Here is a 6393-nt window from a genome sequence, read left to right on the forward strand (position 1 = left end):
GGGCTGATGGGAGCATCTGAAGGGTCAAAGGTTCCCCATACTTGCCCTAAGCCTAGTCTTGTCCCTTCTGACTCTGGGGTCTTTCTCATTCCTGCTATGTGAGCTCCTTTTAAGATTTAAGGGCTGAAATTTGGACCTTCTATGTGCAAAAAAGGTCCATATAGTAAAAGCTATGGTTTCCCCAGTAGTGATGTATGGAAGTGAGAGCTGGACCATAAAGAAGGCTGATCGCCGAAGAATTGATGCTTTTGAATTATGGTGCTGGAGGAGACTCTTGAGAGTCCCATGGACTGCAAGAAGATCCAACCTATCCATTCTTAAGGAAATCGGCCCTGAGTGCTCACTGGAAGGACAGATCCTGAAGCTGAGACTCCAATACTTTGGCCACCTCATGAGAAGAGAAGACTTCCTGGAAAAGACCCTGATGTTGGGAAAGATGGAGGGCACAAGGAGAAGGGGACGACAGAGGACAAGATGGTTGGATAGTGTTCTCGAAGCTACCAGCATGAGTATGACTAAACTGCGGGAGGCAGTGGGAGACAGGAGTGCCTGGCGTGCTCTGGTCCAGGGGGTCATGAACAGGCGGACACGACTAAACGACTAAACAACAACAATGTGCAAAAACATGTGCTCTCTATCTCGCTTTCTCACTCTGAGCTGCAACCTCTCCCATGTTGTGAGGCTAGAAAAGACTCCATTGGCTTCTGAAAAGCTGCCACCAATCAGACTGGGAATCTAACCTGCATTCGTTTTGGACTACAACTCCCATTATCCCTAATCATTGGCCATGTTGGCTGCAGAAGATGGAGGGGATTGTAGTTTGCCACATGTGGCCTATGGCAACTTCATACCTTCTTGAATATAAGTGGACCTGACTTCAGGTTAGTTTATGTGGCCTCGTGTCACAGGATTTGGCTCCTACCAACAATCTGAAGCTCATAGGTCTTCCACGTCTCTCCATTTTAATCTTCACTAAATGTTCTCCGCCCAAAAGATACTCATGTGCATATCTCCGACTCCTTTTGCTAGCGCAAAATATCCCTTGCACCACCCTTTTATGGTTTGCCTGGGCAGATACCCAGATCCTTTGCCATTTTGCAAAGGGACACCACCTGGCCACAATTCAGACTTGCCAAATGTTAAAGGTAATGCATGCCTAATGAACCGAGATACTTTAAATAATCCATCGCTACGTGATTTAATGCTCTGGTGAACAGATCACTTTTATTTTGATAACCTAATCAAAGCAGTACATTTTTTTATATATAAAAAAACAAAAAACCAGGCACTGTGTATTGAGAAAGTTGGGAGTGTCACAGAAAATGAGAGTTTATGATGCCTGCTGGTAGAAGGAAAGCAGAAACGGGTGGAGTCAGGAATTTGCCAGCATGGACTCATTGTAATCGTCATGGTGTTTTTTTTAGAGGAACTGTGAATATTTTAGATTAAGTGTAAAACGTTCTGCTCTGAGCTGGCTTTCAGTGGCCAAGGTTAAGTAACTTGGATGGTCATTTTCATTTGACTGGGGCGTGTGTTTTAACTCTTCCCTGTTTATAGGTGGGGTGGGCAGTTCTGCAATGGTTCCATATGTTGCACACCACTCTGATCTCTGAGCAGTGCGAGATGCCAGGAGCTTAACCCAGGGCTTGTGTCACCTTTGGAATAAGGCACAGTGGAGCCTGGTGTCTGTACAATATATGGTTTATTTGCACATATATACAGCCTGGTGCTGTGGGTTAAACCACAGAGCCTTGGGCTTGCCGATCAGAAGGTCGGTGGTTCGAATCCCCGTGATGGGGTGAGCTCCCGTTGCTCAGTACCTGCTCCTGCCAACCTAGCAGTTCGAAAGCATGAAGTGCAAGTAGATAAATAGGTACCCCTCCGGCGGGAAGGTAAACAGCGTTTCTGTATACTGCTCTGGTTCACCAGAAGCAGCTTGGTCATGCTGGTCACATGCCCCGGAAGCTGTATGCCGGCTCCTTCGGCCAATAAAGCGAGATAAACGCCGCAAACCCCGAGCCGTCCACGACTGGACCTAATGGTCAGGGGTACCTTTACCTTTACCTTACAGCCTGAGCCTACGATAATAATAATAATAATAATAATAACAATAATAATAATAATAATATATTTGTACCCGCCCATCTGGCTGTGTTTCCCCAGCCACTCTGGGCGGCTTCCACAAAGACCAAAAATACACTAAGATGTCACACATTAAAAACTTCCCTGAACAGGGCTGCCTTAAGATGTCTTCTGAATATCAGGTAGTTGTTTATCTCTTTGACATCTGATGGGAGGGCGTACCACAGGGCGGGCGCCACTACCGAGAAGGCCCTCTGCCTGGTTCCCTGTAGCTTTGCTTCTCGCAATGAGGGAACCGCCAGAAGGCCCTCGGCGCTGGACCCTAGAGTCAGACACGTATGGGCAGGGGTACCTTTACCTTTACCTTGATGTAAGAAGACCTGGGACCGTCTCTTTCTCTGCTTGTTTCTAGGTCACATCACGGCAAAACTCAACTCTATACTTCAAACTAAGAGTTGAAGTATGGGCCCCACTTATTTCCATCTAGCACAGATTCCCCTTTCCTTTGTTCTCTTAATATCCAGGTGATCACTTCAACAGGAAGCTAACCTGGCTTGATTAGCTTTTCACCCTTGCTGGATCCAGGGATTAGAGGTGTCCATCATCTACAAACTCATAACAACACATTTTTATTGCTTGTAGCAGTGTTTCCGAAACTTGGGTCTCCAGCTGCTTTTGAACTACAGTTCCCATCATTCCTGGCCGCTGATCCTCCTAGCTAGGGATGCTGGGAGTTGTAGTCCAAAAGCAGCTGGAGACCCCAGTCTGGGAAACACTGGTTTATAGCCTAATAATGATTTATTGAAGCTGTTGGGAGGGATTTTCAGCAAGATCTGGAGGGTCAAAGGTTCCCCACGCCTAATCTTGCCCAATAACTTCTGCATTCATATGCAGCTGTTTTCCAGGATTGCAAACTGGTCTACCTGGAAAGGCATGGGGTTCAATGTGCTAAGCGTATGCTCTGCCATGCTTTATGTGCACATGTGCTTTAACACCAAGATAGGCTTCCTCCCTGGTCTTTCTCAGATGGAATAGTATTGTCCAATGCAAGTTCAGGGATAATATACTGTTACCAGATGGATCCCAATCTTTTTTCTCTCTTCTCCTTACCAAAACACCTTGCAAAAAACTTTCCTGCCACTCCAAACCAGTGCCAGATTGACGTATAAGTCAAACAAGCTATAACTTAGGGCCCCACTCTCTTGGGGGCCCCCAAAAAATTTAAAGGAAAATAAACCTGGATGTACATTTCCAAAATATAATATAAAAAACAAATAAAATAAAACCTACATACAGCAACAGTGTTTTGTGTTGTGTAGACTCCTATGATGTAAGTCATGGGCCCCGCCTGCTCCCTAAAATATCACTGGTTTGCTCATTTCTATATATAGGGTACCTACCATTCTGCATGGACTGGTTGCATGGCAACATGTACAAATGGCTTTAGATACCTCTTACCTCTTAGATACCTCATTATCATATAGCATATACCTCATTACCATATAGCATATATTCAACACAATAAACAGCGACAATTTGTTGTTGACAAGGACAGCTGGACATATAAAGGGCCCCATTACCCTTAGTAGCTCAGGGCCTCATCAAACCTAAATCCGGCCCTGCTCCAAACACGCACCCCATCAGCTTGGCACCATCTTTCTCCCCAGGCCAAAGGATTCCTCTCAGATGGCCAGTGAATTTCGTAGGGTTTTTTTTTTTAGCAAGGGACTAACAGGGCTGCCCTCTCTGGAATTGCAAGATGTTGTATTTCAGGCTGTGATGTGACCATTGGCCAGAAGGTGGCGCTCTTGGGTCAAACTGCATTACAACAGCTTTAAATACAGGAGAGGAACACTGTTCACAGATTAGCGAGAAAATTTCCAAAGAAATGTGGGGAACTCACCCCCATGTACCCCAAAATGAAGCATAGCTGTCAACCTTCCCTTTTTTTCCGGGAAATTCCCTTATTCCAGTGCCGTTTCCCGCTGCTATCCCGGATTGTTAGATATCCCGTAGACTGATTCCTTATTTTCAAATCTGAAAGTTGACAGCTATGAAATGAACGTGCATGCCTTGGGTGCTGGAAAAATCTCTTTGTCAGATATCTAGCAGAATAATTTCCACCTGAAGCAGGTGTGCCAACTCTAGGGGATGGAGGTGTCTTCAGCCCCCTCAGACTACAGGGACCGGCTCCAGGGTTTAAATGAAATGAAAAATAAGATTGCGGGTTTGAGTTGTAGCTGGGTGAACTGAGGAGTCTTTGCCCCCCAATAAAATATTTGAGGTGGTTGGAGGGGCCCCAAAGTATTGCCATTAAAATGGTGTGCGTGTGATTGAATGTGTGGGGCGGGACTTACACCACGCCCCCTATATTTTATTCAAGTTGGCACCCCTGGGCATGCCTGAGGTCCTTTGCACATGCTCAGGAGCATTATCTCACTGATTTTTCATGACTACTCTTCATCTATCCCTTGATCACTCCTTTTCCCGCACAGAAAAAAACTTGCCTCCTTGCCTGAGGAAACTGGAGAGGATAAATATATTCATTCCTCTTACAGGAGCAGAACAAAAACACTGCCTAATATATGGGATAGCAATCATTATTCGGTGATGACGGGGAGGCACTCTGCACATGCCCCAAGGCACTTCTGTCTTGCTCCGGCTTGCAGAGGGGAACAGAACTTTCCTAAAGCGGCTGCAGGATTTAAAAGCGCAAGGAGATCTCCACTGGCTCAGGAGAAAATCTTAACACCTTTTTTGGCACAACTAGTAACCTGGAAGCCTCTGGAAAGGTCGCAACCAAGTCACAAAGGCAACAGCCGCCCCCTGTTGCTTGCCCTCTACCCTCTGACACTGAAATAGATGCTGTTCCTGAACATGGAGGCTCTATTTAGCTGTCATTTATTTAGCTACTTATTTAAAGCACAGATACGCTGCCTTCCCGTGGCAACAAACATAAAAAAGACATAAAAGCCTAGGATCCACGTACCTACAGGACTGCCTCTCCTGGCATGCCCCACAGAGGACCTTAAGGTCCACAAATGACAACATTTTGGGGGTCCCAGGTAGCGAGATGGTTAGACTGGTCTCAACTAGGGCCAGGGCCTTTTCAGTACTGGCCCCGACTTGGTGGAATGCTCTGTCACAAGAGACTCCCTGGAAAAGACCCTGATGTTGGGAAAGATTGAGGGCACAAAGAGAAGGGGACGACAGAGGACAAGATGGTTGGACAGTGTTGTGGAAGCTACCAGCATGAGTTTGACCAAACTGCGGGAGGCAGTGGAAGACAGGAGTGCCTGGAGTGCTCTGGTCCAGGGGATCACAAAGAGTCGGACACGACTAAACAACAACAACAACAACTTTGGGGCTTCGTAAGCAAATTGCACCCTCTAAAACACACAATATCTTTCAAGACCTACCTGCGAATAAGCCCTACAGAAATCAGTGGGGATTCCTTCTGAGTAAGGAAATCAGCCCTGAGTGCTCACTGGAAGGACAGATCCTGAAGCTGAGGCTCCAATACTTTGGCCATCTCATGAGAAGAGAAGACTCCCTGGAAAAGACCCTGATGTTGGGAAAGATGGAAGGCAGAAGGAGAAGGGGATGACAGGACGAGATGGTTGGACAGTGCCCTAAGCCTAGTCTTGCCCCTTCTGACTCCGGGGTCTTTCTCATTCCTGCTACGTGAGCTCCTTTTAAGATTTAACGGCTAAAATTTGGACCTTCTATGTGCAAAAAAGGTCCGTATAGTAAAAGCTATGGTTTTCCCAGTAGTGATGTATGGAAGTGAGAGCTGGACCATCAAGAAGGCTGATCGCCGAAGAATCAATGCTTTTGAATTATGGTGCTGGAGGAGACTCTTGAGAGTCCCATGGACTGCAAGAAGACCAAACCTCTCCATTCTTAAGGAAATCAGCCCTGAGTGCTCACTGGAAGGACAGATCCTGAAGCTGAGACTCCAATACTTTGGCCACCTCATGAGAAGAGAAGACTCCCTGGAGAAGACCCTGATGTTGGGAAAGATGGAGGGCACAAGGAGAAGGGGACGACAGAGCATGAGATGGTTGGACAGTGTTGTGGAAGCTACCAGCATGAGTTTGACCAAACTGTGGGAGGCAGTGGAAGACAGGAGTGCCTGGCGTGCTCTGGTCCAGGGGGTCACGAAGAGGCGGACACGACTAAACAACAACAACAACAGAACCTACTGGCATCCTGTCTCACGCCGAACATAACACAAATCAAACCAATCCAGGCGGGCGGAAGGGGATCAGGGGGTGGAGTTTCCAAGCCAGCCTTTTTCTCCCAGCGCTT

The sequence above is a fragment of the Podarcis melisellensis genome (genome assembly GCF_964234715.1).
Source record: "Podarcis melisellensis genome assembly, chromosome: 17".
NCBI lineage: Eukaryota > Metazoa > Chordata > Lepidosauria > Squamata > Lacertidae > Podarcis > Podarcis melisellensis.